Genomic DNA, 21,002 nt, shown 5'->3' with positions numbered 1-21,002 from the left:
GAAGAGACTGAAGACTCACTTTCTGAAAACAAGTATTAGTGCATTGTGGCAACCATTACAGAACCTCGGCTGTATGCCAATCAAATGAAGAATTGTGCTTCTGCAACCAAGGATAACCCATGACAACTGGGTAATGAGGTGAAGAAATGGCTTGGAATTGGATTATCTCATGATGAAGAGCCCCCACAGCCATGCTCAATGGAGCGTTTTCATGGGTCACATAGGCTGGAGACAGAGGTTTCCCATCAATAGCCTCAATGGCAAGTGGGGAACCATGAGACTGCAGTGGTATCAAGTGCTTCAACATGAAGGCACTATCTATGAATAAGCCTACAGCCCCAGAATCCATTAGTGCCTGGGTGTCGATGGAAAACTCAGACCAGAAAAGGGTAACTGGAACTAGAGGCTTATCTTTCAGGATAGCTGGGGACACAAAGATGTCACCTAAGGTCTGCCCCTACAGGACCTCAGGTGCGGACGTTTCCTGGATGGATTGAACAAGACTTCATAAAAGTGACCTGCTTGGCCACAGTAAAGGCACATTCTCTCCCTTCTCCTAAAGGCCCTCTCTTCGTCAGAGAGATATGTGAAGCTGAGCTGCATGGGCTCTACTTCACTGGAGGACTCAGGCCCAGGAGGCATGGGTGGGAAATGCAAAGCTTGGAGCCAAACGTACAGGAGGCTTCAGCAAGTGCTTAAAGGAAGGTCTCTCTTGGAGTCTGGAATCAATGAGAATGGCAAACAAGATCAACTCCTCAAGATTCTTTGGTATATCTCAAGCTGCAATCCCATCTTTAATGTTATCAGAAAAGCCAGGGGAAAAAGCAGCCACAAGAGCCTCATTGTTCTAACCAACCTCTGCTACCAGAGTACACAATTCAATAGCGAAGTCGGCAAAAGTTAATGCACTCTGTTTAATGGATATGAGGCTCTTGGCAGCAGAGGTGGAGTGACCGGGAATATCAAATACCCTTTTAAAGGAGGCCAGAAACTCAGGGTAATTCTGGACAAGAGTTTTTGTGTCTCCCATAAAGGGTTTGCCCAAGCCAAGGCTTTGTCAGAAAGTAAAGAAATAATGAAGCCTACTTTGCTTCTGTCCATAGGGAATGCCTGGGGCAGCATCTCAAAATGTATTCCAGCCTGGTTGAGAAACCCTCTGCAGTTAGCTGGATTGCCCCCAAACCACTGGGGAAGCGGAGCAGAACCAATCATACCTCTTACAGTGGTATTATCAAAGGCGGCTGCCTGAACCGAGATTGGAGCAGCAGCAGGGATGGCTTGTAACACTGGTTGTACTGGAGCAGCCAGGGTAGGAGAATGCAGATGAGCAGTTTGATTAAGGGCGTTTTTTATGCTATGGCAAACTGATCCAAGAGGTGGTCCTGCTTGTCCAATCTGGAAAAAATATTGCAACTAGGTGGATTGCCTGCATCTTCTGAATTCACAGCCCTTGCGTAATGTCAGGAACCATGAACCAGACAGGGTTCATCCATGTTATATTTGCTAATAAAAAAGCAAATATAACATGGATGAACTTTTGTCTTTTCTCAGCCAGACTAACTATGTAACCATGGAACATAGGTTTGGATGCCAGAGCAGGTTATCAGACGAGCCAGAGTCAGGAAACCAGAAGTCAGCATAGTCAGGAGCCAAAAATCAGGAACAGGAATCAGAAGAGAAGTCAGCCAGACCGAACTGTACACAGGAACACAGACAGGAACACACTGGAGATCATAGACTATGCAAGGACAAGGAGGAAATGAGCTAAACTGCTAAAATAGCAAAAAGGGCTGGCTGTAGGCTGGACTTATGAGGCAGGTAATGGTATCCAGGTGAGTAACTGTGGAGACAATGAGTGGCTGGTAATTAATCGATAGCTGAGCAGCTTCTGAGCACTGAAAGAGAAGAGCTGCTCGTTAAGTAGCAGGAGCCCAGCCCTGAAACCCACTAAACGAAAAATGGACAATGCTAGTAGGGTGGCTTTGTTTGGGGGGGGGGGGGAGGCAGTCCTTTATGTTGTTCTTCTGCCAGCTATAGTTGGGGCCCTTTAAGAAGCATTGGTGCACTTAACAGTATTGGTAAACCATCATGCAGTATAGGTTTGGTATAGGTACAGTATAATCAATGTCTTACTTCTACTGGCTCAGTCCCTGCAGGCAGTGTGAGTAATGGGCAGTGAGCCTTCTCACCAGTTCTCGTGGTGCAACTGTGAACTCTTGCTGTGAAAGGGGTCCCCTCTGCCTCTCCACAGAATGCCTCTGATTATCAGTGGTGGGAAGAATATGGTGAAAGGATGTTGTAGTCTCCCTGCGGCTAAAGTACAGATGCAACGCTGTGGTCCATGCAGCTCTGCGTTGGGTGTGTCTGCTTCATGGTCTCAAGCTCCAGTTCCTGCTGGATTGCTGTTACATGGGCATTCAGGCAGGTGTGCTCACATGGACTCCCTCAGTGCCAAAAGAAAGAAATTGTTTGTGCAGTCTGGTAAAAGCTATTCCACCACTCCTCCTCTGTTTCTGGGAATTGTAATGTAAAGGGTTTATGAGTCCCATTCAATGGTTGCTGTCCCAGACTTCAATTCCAGTGATCCTCAGAATTCTGCATAGACGTCCATAGGCTTTCCTGGCTATAGCTCTCTCCCTGCTGACTGGAAGGGATAGGGCAATATGACATCCTGAATAACAATAGCAAGTGAAAGTAAAACTGACTGTAAAGAGGATAATGTCTCCGTCCCATGTTTCTGTACTCCAGCATCTACCCTGTACATCTCATATTCAGAGGATGCTTTCTCATTGGGAAGTAGAAGAAAAAGTTTTCAATGAAATGAAAAACTTTGGAAGCATTTTGGCAACAATGGTCATGGCATTGCACTAATTTTATATGTATTGGTAGTGGATATAATTTCACTTTTATCTAGATTCTTTTGGGGAAGGGGGGAGGGAGATTGATGTAGAGCTGTGCCTACATCCACATTAATAAGTTTCACTGTTTTTTGGTTTTGATATACTGTAGCTGCCGATTTAACAAAGTATGAGTAAACTTTTAAGAAACGTTTAGGTTGGAGCAAGAGATTAGGTTAAATAGTGCTGTATAAAGCCACCCCCTTTCCTCACTTTTCCAGCACTCCTGCCATTGCAGCCACCACCAAAATACCGGAGGTCAGGTACTGAAATAAGCAGTGAGGAGCAGTAAGCATATCTTAGATTGGCTATACTTTAACAGTTTCCTCATCATACATGAAAACTGTTTCCAAAGACTTTATAAAAATACTCATAAAAATACGCATACCACAGTGTTCTTGCTCCCACTCCTAAGGAGATCAGGAACTACAGATGGTGAACACAATACAATTAGCCACATCTATTGACAATAAAAGGCTGTCCCTTAACAGGCTCTTAAGTATTTCATGAGTGTGCCGCCCTCCATTGTGTTAGTTAATACAGGCAGATGGGATAGGAAACTTCTGCACAAACAAAACTAAACGGATCAATAAAATCCTTATTGCATCATGAGAAATCCCTGATATTGGGCAAAATAGATTTTGCTAATAGTTGAAAGCTAATGGCACATAGCTGTTTATTTGTTCATATGCACATGTATCCAATTGTATACATTGACTGCATAAAAGTGTAAAAGGGTGACAGGTCCCCCATCTAGATACTGTATATTTGACTGGCAGTAGCGACTGTTTTAGGACGACTTTCCAATTGTGTGGAATCCATCCTGGTTGTCAGCATGAGAAACTACTGAGGTATTGCCTGGTTGACACTGTTTCCTCTTTGCTTACCTTGAAATGTATTCAAGCTGCCAAGTCCAGGAAAAGTTATTCCTTGCATGTTCAGTGTCCAGTGCCACCAGTGAGCCCCGAAAGTGTAAAGAAAATAGAGTTAAAAACAAACAGCCTTTAGAGAAATTGTTACAAATCTGTAGTTCATAAAATACTTGCATAAAAAAACAAAGCAACAAGCTAGTAAAACTGTGAAAATCATATAAAAAATTACTTTTAGACAAGTGGTATAATAACAATTCAAAATGCATATCTACTGAAGGTAAACTAGTTTTGCCCTTAAGGTACTAGATACTGTGTTTGTGGGTAGAGCAGTAAGAATGGTTTGAACCTAAGGGATTATCTGACTATTGAATCAGTTTTATACATCTTCATCATTTCTTTATCCATTACAAAGTATTATGTTTTTTGCTGTAGACAGTCTATTTATAACCTTTTTGGTTACTGCAGCCTTTTATAAAAAACGAAAACAAAAAACAATCATTTAAAAAAGTGGTCTTGTTCTCTATTGCCACTTGTTGTTGAATTTAGTTGTACTTATTCTCACTGCCTGCTTAACAATAACAGCATATATCTTATATTTGCACATCCGTGTAAAAATTCCCCTAATGTTTTGAATGCTATTGTGTTTGAGATTTGCATGTAAAATTTTAAAATAAAAAAATATTGAATTTGAAAGAAAGTGGCATCCAAACAATGGCCTATGGGCATGGATTTGGTATTTGTTTGCTTTTAACTGGCCCTTGGGGTATGTCAGGGAATGTCTGAATTTAGTCAGCTAAATTGATCGAATCACAGTGCCTCCAATACAAAAATAATTTATCAAAATAATTTAACTGAATTATTTTGAGTTCATTTTAGCCAAGCATCATTCTTTAAAGTACACAACGAGACCTGTGTGAGTATAGGCTGGGGCTTTTGAAAATAAATTAATATTTATTACAATAAGTCACATCTGTCAAATAAGTAACACCACTAACAATTTGATTAATAGGTTGACATACTATAGTTACTGTAATTTACAATGAATTGCTAAAGCCTTGATATATCTATTGGAATAAACTAAATATTTAATTTCCCTAGTTATAGATCTCCTAACTTGTATGTATAAAAATTTGGCAGATAATGATCTGTGTTTGACTAACTTGACCCATTAACCTGCTGCAGTAGAATTGCCAGGTGAAGTTCATGTAGAGCTATGACAGTAAGACAACATAAAATGACCAAATTGTGGGGTGTTAGGAGACCTAATGGGGCAGCAAATCAACTAGTATGAAATACTTGTACATAGAAAAATTAATAATAAATATCAAAAATATAGTTACCCTTTACAATAGCTATTTTGGCCAGACTCTCCTAAAATGGCTGCCAATTAATGGATGGAGTTGATCTTCCCCAAAATGGCATCTAGTTAGGCTGGAGCTGTGTGTCCTAGATTCAGTCAAGTGTCAGATGATGGTTGTGTGTCCCCCATGATGCTGAAGTCTGATGATGTGTGATAATCGTGTCCAGATGAGGCGATTCAGATCATAACTGTCCCTCAAGTCTGTCTGACTTGTATTGTGAAGACAGTATAACAATAAAACATGCCAGAACAATATAGTGAAGAGGTCCTTGCTCTTCCAGAACCTTCCAACACCAGAATGTACCACCACCATAGGCTTAAAGGACTCTTACCGAAACATGTGAACTCTTTTGTTAAAGAAAGAGTTAAGAGAGCATGTGATTTAATAAGTCTTCTACAGTGGACCCATTATCTCCTCCACATCACCATATAGAGCCGTCAAGACTGAATAACACACCTGGTATCACCTCCACATCTCAATAGGACATCATATCCAATAATAAGGAATAACCGTTCGTAACATGAAAGAGAGGCAGGGAAGCTTGCATAATGTAAAACTGCAAAATTATTTTAATAAAAAAAGGTAATCTAACCACTCACAAATAAAAACATAGACAAACATGAATACCAGTCCCAGGAGATGAACTAGTCCACTTCCTCGTTGTGAACGTTACGAGCGGGCCCTGATGACGTCAGTTGTGATGAAACGTATAGGGAATAGCTTATGCTCATGACGCCACCATGCAATTTTAAACGAGGAAGTGGACTAGATCATCTCCCGGATTCAAGCTTGTGATCTCATGTTGACTTTTTCCCCGATGTCCATCATTTCAGTGAACAATAGAGAGATACTGCCATTGTTTGAAGTGTCCCAGGATGTTGATTTTGGTTCAACTATGAACACAGAAATTTAGTGACTAGCATCACTTTCTCCCCAATTTGTTTTTTTTCTCATTGTCAGACAATGGAAGATCAGCTTGGACTACTGATACTCTGTACAAGTTGTTTAACTCATTTAGAGGGTCAGTTTCCTCCATTGGTCATTGCTTGAGAAGTCACCTCTTTTAATTGACCTCTACACAGTCTTGCTTACAGACTACGTTTTCAGAGCTGTCATACCAGTTTGTCTCTGATATAATTCTGACCCCGGGGAACCGTAACGTGACCCTTTAAATTTCAGCATAACCACAAATTAAACTCAGAAATACTCTGTCATATATGTATTGCAATATATGTGAACTACAAATTCTTGTTTTTCAGTGTTTTTTAGTGTTAATATGTGGTCACACACCTTTAACACCTGATGGATTTTATACATGTACAATCAATTGGAATTTGAGCACAGGTATATCTTATTTCTATTCCTACCACAGACATCAACGATGGGGCTCAATTCTTCCCAATGACACCAATAATGAGACACAATTCTTAAAAGTGACACCAACAACTGGGAACTGTTCCCACAATTTGCACCAACAATTGGGCGTCATTCCTTTCACTGACATCAATGATGGGATATGATTCTCCCACTGACACCAATAATAATAGTACATTATTTTTCCCACTTACAACAAAAATTACACTGACACCAACAATAGGGCTCTACTCTTCCCACTGATAGCACCGATTGGCTATTATTCCTCCTTCCTGCTGACCACAAGCACTAGGTAATTTTTTTGCTTCCACTGACCTCCAACCCTGCAGCTTTCTTTACTGCCACTGACCATCAAGCTTGTGACATTGTTTACTCCTACTAATGCTATGACATTTTCTACTCCCACTGTCCACAATACAGTGCCCCTTGCTGCTTTGAAAGTTTGGGAGAAGCCTGATTTAACATATTAAAATACTGCATATGGTAAATTATTAGGTGCATAGTAATAGGCCCTGTATAATTTGTACTGAACTCTTAAAAATTATCTAAAACATTTTTTTATTGGTTATAGAACATAATTTATTTTTCCTTGGCTACAAAGTAAAGAATTGTTCTCTGTATATATTTATAACAATGCTTTGCTTTCTTTATTTATACAGTCCATGAATTTGAAAAAACGGTTGTGCTCATGAATACTACTCAGAGGTCAGACCAGTCTCATGAGCTCCCTAGTCAGTTCTTCTGCAACCGCTGTGTGAGTTAAATGAGTGCAATTCTTACTGAATGCTTATTTGGAAATGTTCTACTGAGAAGGTGACGTGTAAAAGTATGACATAATGTCTGTTTCAAAGGGCTAGGTCTTTCTATTGGGTACAGGCTAAAAATAACACACATGAGGGAAAGATGAAGTGCAACACTAAAAAAAAAAACCTGATTCATCACTATCGTAATAGAATGTGACAGAAGGCTAGATTAGCTACTTCTGCTGAACAGAGTTGTTGTTCTGAGTTCTCTGTAGCCAGAATATTTAATACAATATGCTTGATTGGTTGATAGTGGCAACACAGACATTTGTTTACTTGGTTGATCTTTATTTTTTTTACAGTTTAGTGAGTTACAGGCAACAGGAATGTTGTCCGAGTCTCATATAGGGGTTTATTGATGCCAGATCATTTAACCAACACTAAGGCAAAGGATGTTATGGAGCTGTTGTACAAAGACATTTCTAGCTGAGCCTGCCAGAAATTGCCCCTGCACAGACTTCTGAATTCCACAAGTTGAGATCCCCCTGCAGAGACACCAGACTAATGTGGAATTCCCATTGTAACCAAAAAAGTTTTTTTTTGAAAAAAGGCCCCTTTCAGACGGTTTGATTGGCTCTGAGGAAGAGGCAAGTCCTCGAAACGCATTAGCCGGTTGGAGGTCCAGGACTCCCATTGCAGATATCACCCAGTGCGGACTGGAAATTGCTGTTCTTTACATGATGTGCCTTTGACAATATTGTCCTTTTTGAGTATATTACCACTTCTTTTATAACAATAAAGCGCTGAGCAAACTGTTGGCGCTATATAAATCCTGTATAATAATAATAACAATAGATTGTAAGCTCCAAGGAGCAGGGCCCTCAAATCCCTCTTGTATTGAACTGTATTGCTGCTGTGTTGTCTCCCGTTATATTGTAAAGCGCTGAGCAAACTGTTGGCGCTATATAAATCCTGTATAATAATATTTTTTTTAAAGGTAATGCACTAGGCCTGTGCATCCCCTGTTTGTTTTCTTTGCATGCAGTTTATTTGGACTTCCCTGGTTCATTGAGGGCAGGAGGCATGCACTCTTCAAGGCATTCAATATGCGGTTGTAGCCTCTGTGGAGTCCATCCCCAAGCGTAGGAGTATATGTGCATGCCATTTTCAATCGCTTTTACAGGGGTGTTCCGTTTGTCTGCTTTTCATCCATCCGTTGATGGATGAAAAACAGTCATCAATACATCTCTGTGGAAAAACGGATGTAAACAGGTGATCATCCACTTACATCCATTTACACTCGCATCCCTCAACATCCATTTTTTGGAACAGATCAAACCCTATTTTTGTTCCGATAAAGAAACGGAATGGATGAAAAACAGATGTAAACAAAAGGTCCACTTTTGCATCCCTTTTTGCATTGGTAGGTGATGTAAAAATTAATGTAAAAACTGATGAAAAATTGACCAGCTTTTTCTTTGAAAAAAAGTGACTGAACTGATGAAAAAAAAACAGAACACCCATGTGAAAGGGGCCTAAGAAGCTGATTGCCAACCATACACAATCACTACTTCATTAACCACCTCCCGCCCTCCATATAAGGAAATGACGGGTGCAAGGTGGTTCTCTCGTTCTGGGAGGATGTCATATGATGTCTTCCCATTCTAACCACAAATGCGCGGCTCCGGGAGTGCGCAGTGTGGCGATTGGCGGTGCGCTGCGTCCTTCGGATCACCGATCAACAGAAAGAGCCGAAGATTTTGGCTCAGTCATGTGATCAGCTGTGTCCAATCACAGCTGATCTCATGTAAATAGGGAAATGCCGGTTATCGGTATTTCTCTCCTCACTAGCTGTCACGCTGACAGCTCGAGAGGAGAGCCGGTAATCGGCATTCCTCGGAGGGGACATGTACACTGATCATCAGGGCACTGATGATCAGTGTAGCCCCAGCAGTGCCAGCTGTCAGTGTCCATCAATGCTAGCTGTCAGTGCTCATCAGTGCTACCTGCTAGTGCCCATCAGTGCCACATCAATGCCACATATCAGTGCCTACCTGTCACGGTTCACCCACACGCCACGCCCACAGCGACTAGCTAACCGAGGCGCACACGTGGGGCCGTGACTTGGGGTAAGAGGGAATAAAGGGGACTTAACCTTGAATATATAAAACAGTATATAAGACCGGCCGTGATACACTTTCAGAGACTGTACTACCTCTTGGCCACCACCGGAGGGAGACTCCTCTCCAATCCAGATGGCTAACCACACACACAGGCAGACACAAATCTTATATACAATCTGGTGCACTAATTAGAGTTGAGGAGCAGCCTAGCAATACACACACCCTTCTAGGATTCCTCCAGCTATCCTACAGCTGAGTGTCGTTAGGAGGAAGTGGGAGTGGTGCTGCACAGACAGTGTGTGGTGTGTGCTGTGTGAGGTCCTGCTAGGCCTCAGTCTGAGCCAGGGACTACATTTCTGGCACTACCCAGGAGAGGATGGCCGAGCCTGGCCATGATCCAGGAGGAGGGACCCCTGGGGCTCCTAGTACCGGTCCTGACATGCCAGCTATTGAGGACCTGGGAAAAGGCCCTAAAGGAGGGGAATCGTATGCGGATTATCGGGGCCGTGTGGCCGCCCATGTGGCAAGGATCGGCAAGGAGGAAGACAAGCTGCTCAGAATGAAAAATGACCTCAGGAAGTTCAAGTCATCTTATGATCGTGTGTGGAGCACGAAGCGGCAAGCTATGAAGCCTGAGCTGGAGCGTATGGAGCAGGCAGTGCGCCAGCAATGTGATCTAATGGAGACCCTGAAAGCATCCAGCGGTTTCATGCGGGAGAAATACATGAATGAGGAGCGTTTCAGGCAGGCCCGTGACAGATCCCTAGCGGTCGCGAGGGGCCAGATCGGAGAGGCGGTGTCATCCGGGGACCTGTCAGACCCCCCAGGTGAGGTTGGAGAAAGCAGCAAAGTTACTTCTCAGCGTGCTGGAGAATGTTTGAAAGTGGAGGGTGAGTCGGAACCCATCCCCCCTCAGCAACAGCGGCTAGATTGGGGATCCCAGGTGGAGCAGGAGGAGGAGGTTGGTGCCATGGAATTTGTGACTGCATTAGAGTCCCCCCTGCACGGACGGCAGTTCGCATTTTCAACTGATGACACTGGTGATGAGGCAGACAAGTGCCCTAGGCCACTGAAGCCAAAAAAGACTGAGAAATCGGTTTTTGTAAAGCGGGAAAAACTTCCCAGCAAGCTGGAAAACAGTTGCAAATCGCAGGAGGGGAAGGTGGTGAAGCCGCAGTTGAAAGCCTCTCCGGCTGCGGTGACTGTAAGTGATGTGTCGGACACTTGTGTGGTTGTGTGTGACAAATCTGCAGCAAATGCAAATATTGATATTATGGGTGCTTCATGTGAGGCCAATTTGGTTGGTGCAGTGTCTGCTGCGGCCAGTATAGCCCCATCCCCAGCTGCAGGCCCAGTCTCCGCCCCAGCTCCAGGCCCAGTCTCAGCCCCAGTCTCAGTCCCAGTCTCAGCCCCAGCTGCAGGCCCCGTCTCAGCCCCAGCTGCAGGCCCCGTCTCAGCCCCAGCTGCAGGCCCCGTCTCAGCCCCAGCTGCAGGCCCTGTCTCAGCCCCAGCTGCAGGCCCCGTCTCAGCCCCAGCTGCAGGCCCCGTCTCAGCCCCAGCTGCAGGCCCCGTCTCAGCCCCAGCTGCAGGCCCCGTCTCAGCCCCGGTTGCCAAGGGAGCCCTGAGCTATTCAGCGGTTTTAAAAAATAGACAGGGGGTAGCAAAACCACCGGAGGGTCAGGCAGGGGTATCACCACCAACTATAAAAAGAAGGAACGTTGTCCAGCTAAAATGGGACGCAGGAAGCACCACCCCAAATAGAAGAGATGTTGTTGACAGAATTCTGGATATGGGCTTCAAAGCAGTAGACATATTTGCTTTTATAGCCCCGGTGGGGACCGGCGAGTATGACGTGTCATTTGTGAAGCCGGAGTGCCTAGACTTGTTCTGGCAAAAATATGAAAATGAGTGGAAGGGGACCCCCAGGTGGGAGGGCCTGGCACCAAAAGTTATTTCTAGGCAGCCCCTTGTCAAAAACGTTACAATCCTGGTCAGGAATGAGTCGATCCCCTCGGCGGATATTATTGTATGGCTAAATCGGTTTGGGGAAGTGTTAGCACCCCTTAGGAAAATCTTGGACGATCGTGGGATCTGGACTGGTGGATGGTCGGCGACCGTAAGGCTGCAGGTGGAGAATAACATGGTGAAGCATCTCCCATCTTCGACCTTCCTTGGGAAGGATAGACTAATAGTCTTTTATGCCGGGCAGCCAAAAGTCTGCCACCGGTGTGGCAACAAGGGGCACTTCGCCTCAAGTTGTGAGGTCCTGAAGTGCTCATTATGCCAGGGTATTGGTCACGTAGCCCGTGATTGTAATCAAATTCGGTGTAACCTCTGTCAGGTATTGGGGCATTCCTACAACCAATGCCCTGAAGCATTACATAATTTATCTGATATTGCTGAGGAGTTGGCCAGGATGGATGCAGAGGAGGCGGGTGCAGGCCCAGCTCCTGATGGGGCAACTGCTCTGGATGCCCTGGTGCCAGGTGCACCGTGTGTAACCCCTAGTGTGCCTGTAACCCCCCCTGTTGTGGTGTCTTCCCCCGTCTCTGTATCCTCCCAGGTGTTGTCTGCTCCTCCTCGTGTGCCCCCCCCTGTTAGTTCCAAAGTTGGGTGAGGCGGCTAAGGGGGCAGGGGTGTGTAAGCTATTTGTGGTCCCCCCACCAGTTTTGCTCCCGCAGCATCGCAGAGGTCGGACAGGGGGCTCGGCGGCATCTAAGGGTCAGGTAAAGGCTGGGCAGGAGAGCTTAGTCCCTGGAAAGGATGGAACATCTAAGGAGAATAAGGAGGGTGTGTGGTCTTTGGTGGGGAAGGGAGGTAGAAATAGGGCAGTGCTGTCCCCTTCTTCTTCAATTTCCTCACTAGAGGTTGAGGTTATATCTCTTGAAAATAAGTTTGGGGTTCTTTCAGGGGAAGAGGGAGACACTGGAGAGTCTCTGTCCCCCATGGAGGAGGAAGAGGCTGGAGGGTCCCTTAAAAGGACTAGACCCCCAGCTAAAGCTGAGAAAACCAAAGTTAAGAAACGCTCATCTCAACTACCTTAATGGCAGTTCCCGCTCCGATAATGGTGGCAACCATTAATGTTGCCAGCATAAAGTCTGTAAGTGCAAGAAGTACGGCCTTATTTTTGCTCAGCAGTATTGGAGCTGACATTTTATTTTTGCAAGAGACCAGGCTTACCAGCCTAGCTGACGTCCATCTAGCAAAAAGGGAGTGGAGGTGTGGTCCTTCCTTTTGGTCTCTTGCGGCTGAGCCTTACAGCGGAGTTGCGGTACTTTTTTCCGGCATGGTAACGTGTCGGCGGGTCATTGAGGTGGAGATTGGAAGGTGTATGGTCTTGGACGTCCTTGTGAAGGGGCAGGAGCTAAGGCTCATTAACATCTACGGTCCCCAGTCTACGTGGGCTAGGAAATGCCTCTTTACAAAGATTAAGCCTTTCCTTTTTACGTCCCGGCAAGTTGTCTTTGGAGGAGACTTTAATACTGTCACTAGGCTTAAGGACAGGAAGGGCTCCATTGACAGGCTGGAGTATGACAGCGTTTTTTTAAATGCGATAGTTAGGGAAGCAGGTCTGGAGGACGCCATAATTAAATGCAGCCCAGACAGCACGGGATTCACGTTTAGGCGAGGTAGAAGCGAGAGTAGAATAGATAGGTTTTTTTTAAAGGGGGACTCCGCTTTCTTGGCACCTGAGTGTCAGGCGGTGGAGTTTTCCGACCACCTTTTGTTAACTGTGATTTTGAATGCCTCAGATACACCGCTGAAGGGAAGGGGTGTCTGGAGGATGAATTCGGCTCTGCTATAGGACGAAGAGGTGAGACGATCCTTTGAGGAGTTTCTTCAGGCTCAGGAGACCATCCTGGATTTCTGCGGCAGTAAGTCGGAATGGTGGGAGCTTACCAAAGTGCGGATTGGCAGGTTTTTCAAGGCCCTAGGTAAGAGGAAACAACTTGAGAAATACATTGCCTATCAGCAGTTACGGAGAAAGCTTGACCGCCTTGTCTCAGAGGGTGGAGATTCTGGGGCAATCTCAGAGGTTAAGCTTCTCTTGAAGAAGTATCAGTATGATCGGCATGCCTCTTTGGTTCTGGAGAGGGACTACGGGAAGTACCATTCACCCGACCCTTACCAGAATTGTAAACGGAGCATAGCAATTAAGACGATCAGCGGCCTGAGGGATAGTACAGGATCCCTGACGAAATCCAGGTCAGGGATCTTGGAGGTTTCAAGGGCTTTTTTTGAGGATCTTTTGAAAGAGAAGCACCTTGACTGGGCAGGGATGTCAAGCTTCCTGGACTCTACACCAGGTTTGGAGAATAACACCCCGCCCACAAGTTTGACAAGTGAGATCACAGCTGAAGAGGTTGCCAAAGCGATAGACAGTCTGGCCATTAAAAAGACACCGGGGCCAGATGGGTTGACAGCGGAGTTTTTTAAGACTTTTAAATCTAGCTTGGCACCTCACCTAGCGGAGGTGTTTAACTGCTGTCTGGATGAGGGTTCGCTCCCTCCCTCCATGAGGAAGTCAGCTGTGATCTTGCTGTCAAAAGGTAAGGACCCTACGATGATTGAGAATTGGCGCCCCATTAGCCTGCTCAATGTCGATAGAAAGATCCTGGCCAAGATCCTTTTCTGGCGCTTGTCGTCAGTGGCAGACGGTCTACTTTCGCAGCAGCAGCACTGCTCGGTCCAGGGCAGGAGTACTTTTTCAGCAGTGTTAGCTGTCCGGGAGGCTCTGGAGCGGTGCAGGGCTGATGGCTAGAGATGAGCGAAGTATTCAAAAATTCGATTTGGCTGATTCGGCGAATTCGAGGAATAAATTTGATTCGATGCGAATATATTCGCTGCGAATTTAACTTATAAAAAGGGTGTTTCTAGGCTTCAGAGAGCCTTTATATTAGTGCAGAACACTGTACCCTTAATTTAAATGCCCTTGGAGTCTGCTGGGGAAGAGAAATAATACTGTCAGTCAGTATGACATGCAGATGAGTGCCGTCGATCTTAGAATCACCGCACACTTCACTCATTTGGGCAGTCACGGGGCCAAAACCAGAGTGTGGAGCCACAGTGTGGCGGTGGAGGCAGCAGCAATGGGAGGCCATACAGCACCCTATGACAAAATGGAACCCACCAGCAGTGTGAGGAGACCTGAAAGTGGCACATGGCAGAGTGTGGCGATGGAGACAGCAGCAATGGGAGGCCGTACAGGGACCCATGAGAGACTCTGGAGCTGGCAGCAGCATGAGGAGGCGGTACAGGGGCCCATGGCAGATTATGGGCCTGGCAGCAGCAATGGGAGGCCCGTAATCTGCCAGCACCCTATGACAAAATGGAACCCACCAGCAGTGTGAGGAGACCTGAAAGTGGCAAATGGCAGAGTGTGGCGATGGAGACAGCAGCAATGGGAGGCCGTACAGGGACCCATGAGACACTCTGGACCTGGCAGCAGCATGAGGAGGCGGTACAGGGGCCCATGGCAGATTACGGGCCTGGCAGCAGCAATGGGAGGCCCGTAATCTGCCAGCACCCTATGACAAAATGGAACCCACCAGCAGTGTGAGGAGACCTGAAAGTGGCACATGGCAGAGTGTGGCGATGGAGACAGCAGCAATGGGAGGCCGTACAGAAACCCATTAGACACTCTGGACCTGGCAGCAGCATGAGGAGGCGGTACAGGGGCCCATGGCAGATTACGGGCCTGGCAGCAGCAATGGGAGGCCCGTAATCTGCCAGCACCCTATGACAAAATGGAACCCACCAGCAGTGTGAGGAGACCTGAAAGTGGCACATGGCAGAGTGTGGCGATGGAGATAGCAGCAATGGGAGGCCGTACAGGGACCCATGAGACACTCTGGACCTGGCAGCAGCATGAGGAGGCGGTACGGGGGCCCATGGCAGATTACGGGCCTGGCAGCAGCAATGGGAGGCCCGTAATCTGCCAGCACCCTATGACAAAATGGAACCCACCAGCAGTGTGAGGAGACCTGAAAGTGTCACATGGCAGAGTGTGGCGATGGAGACAGCAGCAATGGGAGGCCGTACAGGGACCCATGACAGATTACGGGCCTGGCAGCAGCATGAGGAGGCGGTACAGGGGCCCATGACAGATTACGGGCCTGGCAGCAGCAATGGGAGGCCCGTAATCTGCCAGCACCCTATGACAAAATGGAACCCACCAGCAGTGTGAGGAGACCTGAAAGTGGCACATGGCAGAGTGTGGCGATGGAGACAGCAGCAATGGGAGGCCGTACAGGGACCCATGAGACACTCTGGACCTGGCAGCAGCATGAGGAGGCGGTACAGGGGCCCATGACAGATTACGGGCCTGGCAGCAGCAATGGGAGGCCCGTAATCTGCCAGTACCCTATGACAAAATGGAACCCACCAGCAGTGTGAGGAGACCTGAAAGTGGCACATGGCAGAGTGTGGCGATGGAGACAGCAGCAATGGGAGGCCGTACAGGGACCCATGAGAGACTCTGGACCTGGCAGCAGCATGAGGACGCGGTACGGGGGCCCATGACAGATTACGGGCCTGGCAGCAGCAATGGGAGGCCTGTAATCTGCCAGCACCCTATGACAAAATGGAACCCACCAGCAGTGTGAGGAGACCTGAAAGTGTCACATGGCAGAGTGTGGTGATGGAGACAGCAGCAATGGGAGGCCGTACAGGGACCCATGAGAGACTCTGGACCTGGCAGCAGCATGAGGAGGCGGTACGGGGGCCCATGACAGATTACGGGCCTGGCAGCAGCAATGGGAGGCCCGTAATCTGCCAGCACCCTATGACAAAATGGAACCCACCAGCAGTGTGAGGAGACCTGAAAGTGTCACATGGCAGAGTGTGGCGATGGAGACAGCAGCAATGGGAGGCCGTACAGGGACCCATGAGAGACTCTGGACCTGGCAGCAGCATGAGGAGGCGGTACAGGGACCCATGACAGATTACGGGCCTGGCAGCAGCAATGGGAGGCCCGTAATCTGCCAGCACCCTATGACAAAATGGAACCCACCAGCAGTGTGAGGAGACCTGAAAGTGGCACATGGCAGAGTGTGGCGATGGAGACAGCAGCAATGGGAGGCCGTACAGGGACCCATGAGAGACTCTGGACCTGGCAGCAGCATGAGGAGGCGGTACGGGGGCCCATGGCAGATTACGGGCCTGGCAGCAGCAATGGGAGGCCCGTAATCTGCCAGCACCCTATGACAAAATGGAACCCACCAGCAGTGTGAGGAGACCTGAAAGTGGCACATGGCAGAGTGTGGCGATGGAGACAGCAGCAATGGGAGGCCGTACAGGGACCCATGAGAGACTCTGGACCTGGCAGCAGCATGAGGAGGCGGTACGGGGGCCCATGGCAGATTACGGGCCTGGCAGCAGCAATGGGAGGCCCGTAATCTGCCAGCACCCTATGACAAAATGGAACCCACCAGCAGTGTGAGGAGACCTGAAAGTGGCACATGGCAGAGTGTGGCGATGGAGACAGCAGCAATGGGAGGCCGTACAGGGACCCATGAGAGACTCTGGACCTGGCAGCAGCATGAGGAGGCGGTACGGGGGCCCATGACAGATTACGGGCCTGGCAGCAGCAATGGGAGGCCCGTAATCTGCCAGCACCCTATGACAAAATGGAACCCACCAGCAGTGTGAGGAGACCTGAAAGTGGCACATGGCAGAGTGTGGCGATGGAGACAGCAGCAATGGGAGGCCGTACAGGGACCCATGAGAGACTCTGGACCTGGCAGCAGCATGAGGAGGCGGTACAGGGGCCCATGACAGATTACGGGCCTGGCAGCAGCAATGGGAGGCCCGTAATCTGCCAGCACCCTATGACAAAATGGAACCCACCAGCAGTGTGAGGAGACCTGAAAGTGGCACATGGCAGAGTGTGGCGATGGAGACAGCAGCAATGGGAGGCCGTACAGGGACCCATGAGAGACTCTGGACCTGGCAGCAGCATGAGGAGGCGGTACAGGGGCCCATGACAGATTACGGGCCTGGCAGCAGCAATGGGAGGCCCGTAATCTGCCAGCACCCTATGACAAAATGGAACCCACCAGCAGTGTGAGGAGACCTGAAAGTGGCACATGGCAGAGTGTGGCGATGGAGACAGCAGCAATGGGAGGCCGTACAGGGACCCATGAGAGACTCTGGACCTGGCAGCAGCATGAGGAGGCGGTACGGGGGCCCATGGCAGATTACGGGCCTGGCAGCAGCAATGGGAGGCCCGTAATCTGCCAGCACCCTATGACAAAATGGAACCCACCAGCAGTGTGAGGAGACCTGAAAGTGGCACATGGCAGAGTGTGGCGATGGAGACAGCAGCAAAGGGAGGCTGTACATGGGCCCATGAGAGACTCTGGACCTGGCAGCAGCATGAGGAGGCGGTACAGGGGCCCATGACAGATTACGGGCCTTGCAGCAGCAATTGGAGGCCCGTAATCTGCCAGCACCCTATGACAAAATGTAACCCTCCAGCAGTGTGAGGAGACCTGAAAGTGGCACATGGCAGAGTGTGGCGATGGAGACAGCAGCAATGGGAGGCCGTACAGGGACCCATGAGAGACTCTGGACCTGGCAGCAGCACGAGGAGGCGGTACAGGGGCCCATGACAGATTACGGGCCTGGCAGCAGCAATGGGAGGCCCGTAATCTGCCAGCACCCTATGACAAAATGGAACCCACCAGCAGTGTGAGGAGACCTGAAAGTGGCACATGGCAGAGTGTGGCGATGGAGACAGCAGCAATGGGAGGCCGTACAGGGACCCATGAGAGACTCTGGACCTGGCAGCAGCATGAGGAGGCGGTACGGGGGCCCATGGCAGATTACGGGCCTGGCAACAGCAATGGGAGGCCCGTAATCTGCCAGCACCCTATGACAAAATGGAACCCACCAGCAGTGTGAGGAGACCTGAAAGTGGCACATGGCAGAGTGTGGCGATGGAGACAGCAGCAATGGGAGGCCGTACAGGGACCCATGAGAGACTCTGGACCTGGCAGCAGCATGAGGAGGCGGTACAGGGGCCCATGACAGATTACGGGCCTGGCAGCAGCAATGGGAGGCCCGTAATCTGCCAGCACCCTATGACAAAATGGAACCCACCAGCAGTGTGAGGAGACCTGAAAGTGGCACATGGCAGAGTGTGGCGATGGAGACAGCAGCAATGGGAGGCCGTACAGGGACCCATGAGAGACTCTGGACCTGGCAGCAGCATGAGGAGGCGGTACGGGGGCCCATGGCAGATTACGGGCCTGGCATCAGCAATGGGAGGCCCGTAATCTGCCAGCACCCTATGACAAAATGGAACCCACCAGCAGTGTGAGGAGACCTGAAAGTGGCACATGGCAGAGTGTGGCGATGGAGACAGCAGCAATGGGAGGCCGTACAGGGACCCATGACAGATTACGGGCCTGGCAGCAGCATGAGGAGGCGGTACAGGGGCCCATGACAGATTACGGGCCTGGCAGCAGCAATGGGAGGCCCGTAATCTGCCAGCACCCTATGACAAAATGGAACCCACCAGCAGTGTGAGGAGACCTGAAAGTGGCACATGGCAGAGTGTGGCGATGGAGACAGCAGCAATGGGAGGCCGTACAGGGACCCATGAGAGACTCTGGACCTGGCAGCAGCATGAGGAGGCGGTACAGGGGCCCATGACAGATTACGGGCCTGGCAGCAGCAATGGGAGGCCCGTAATCTGCCAGTACCCTATGACAAAATGGAACCCACCAGCAGTGTGAGGAGACCTGAAAGTGGCACATGGCAGAGTGTGGCGATGGAGACAGCAGCAATGGGAGGCCGTACAGGGACCCATGAGAGACTCTGGACCTGGCAGCAGCATGAGGAGGCGGTACGGGGGCCCATGACAGATTACGGGCCTGGCAGCAACAATGGGAGGCCCGTAATCTGCCAGCACCCTATGACAAAATGGAACCCACCAGCAGTGTGAGGAGACCTGAAAGTGGCACATGGCAGAGTGTGGCGATGGAGACAGCAGCAATGGGAGGCCGTACAGGGACCCATGAGAGACTCTGGACCTGGCAGCAGCATGAGGAGGCGGTACGGGGGCCCATGACAGATTACGGGCCTGGCAGCAGCAATGGGAGGCCCGTAATCTGCCAGCACCCTATGACAAAATGGAACCCACCAGCAGTGTGAGGAGACCTGAAAGTGTCACATGGCAGAGTGAGGCGATGGAGGCAGCAGCAATGGGAGGCCGTGCAGGGACCCATGAGAGACTCTGGACCTGGCAGCAGCATGAGGAGGCGGTACAGGGACCCATGACAGATTACGGGCCTGGCAGCAGCAATGGGAGGCCCGTAATCTGCCAGCACCCTATGACAAAATGGAACCCACCAGCAGTGTGAGGAGACCTGAAAGTGGCACATGGCAGAGTGTGGCGATGGAGACAGCAGCAATGGGAGGCCGTACAGGGACCCATGAGAGACTCTGGACCTGGCAGCAGCATGAGGAGGCGGTACGGGGGCCCATGGCAGATTACGGGCCTGGCAGCAGCAATGGGAGGCCCGTAATCTGCCAGCACCCTATGACAAAATGGAACCCACCAGCAGTGTGAGGAGACCTGAAAGTGGCACATGGCAGAGTGTGGCGATGGAGACAGCAGCAATGGGAGGCCGTACAGGGACCCATGAGAGACTCTGGACCTGGCAGCAGCATGAGGAGGCGGTACGGGGGCCCATGACAGATTACGGGCCTGGCAGCAGCAATGGGAGGCCCGTAATCTGCCAGCACCCTATGACAAAATGGAACCCACCAGCAGTGTGAGGAGACCTGAAAGTGTCACATGGCAGAGTGTGGCGATGGAGACAGCAGCAATGGGAGGCCGTACAGGGACCCATGAGAGACTCTGGACCTGGCAGCAGCATGAGGAGGCGGTACAGGGACCCATGACAGATTACGGGCCTGGCAGCAGCAATGGGAGGCCCGTAATCTGCCAGCACCCTATGACAAAATGGAACCCACCAGCAGTGTGAGGAGACCTGAAAGTGGCACATGGCAGAGTGTGGCGATGGAGACAGCAGCAATGGGAGGCCGTACAGGGACCCATGAGAGACTCTGGACCTGGCAGCAGCATGAGGAGGCGGTACGGGGGCCCATGGCAGATTACGGGCCTGGCAGCAGCAATGGGAGGCCCGTAATCTGCCAGCACCCTATGACAAAATGGAACCCACCAGCAGTGTGAGGAGACCTGAAAGTGTCACATGGCAGAGTGTGGCGATGGAGACAGCAGCAATGGGAGGCCGTACAGGGACCCATGAGAGACTCTGGACCTGGCAGCAGCATGAGGAGGCGGTACAGGGGCCCATGACAGATTACGGGCCTGGCAGCAGCAATGGGAGGCCCGTAATCTGCCAGCACCCTATGACAAAATGGAACCCACCAGCAGTGTGAGGAGACCTAAAAGTGGCACATGGCAGAGTGTGGCGATGGAGACAGCAGCAATGGGAGGCCGTACAGGGACCCATGAGAGACTCTGGACCTGGCAGCAGCATGAGGAGGCGGTACGGGGGCCCATGGCAGATTACGGGCCTGGCAGCAGCAATGGGAGGCCCGTAATCTGCCAGCACTCTATGACAAAATGGAACCCACCAGCAGTGTGAGGAGACCTGAA

Source organism: Staurois parvus, unplaced genomic scaffold (genome assembly GCF_062004578.1).
Source record: "Staurois parvus isolate SC_StPar_1 unplaced genomic scaffold, SC_StPar_1.0 ptg002140l, whole genome shotgun sequence".
Taxonomy (NCBI): domain Eukaryota; kingdom Metazoa; phylum Chordata; class Amphibia; order Anura; family Ranidae; genus Staurois; species Staurois parvus.
This window is presented reverse-complemented; position numbering follows the sequence as displayed.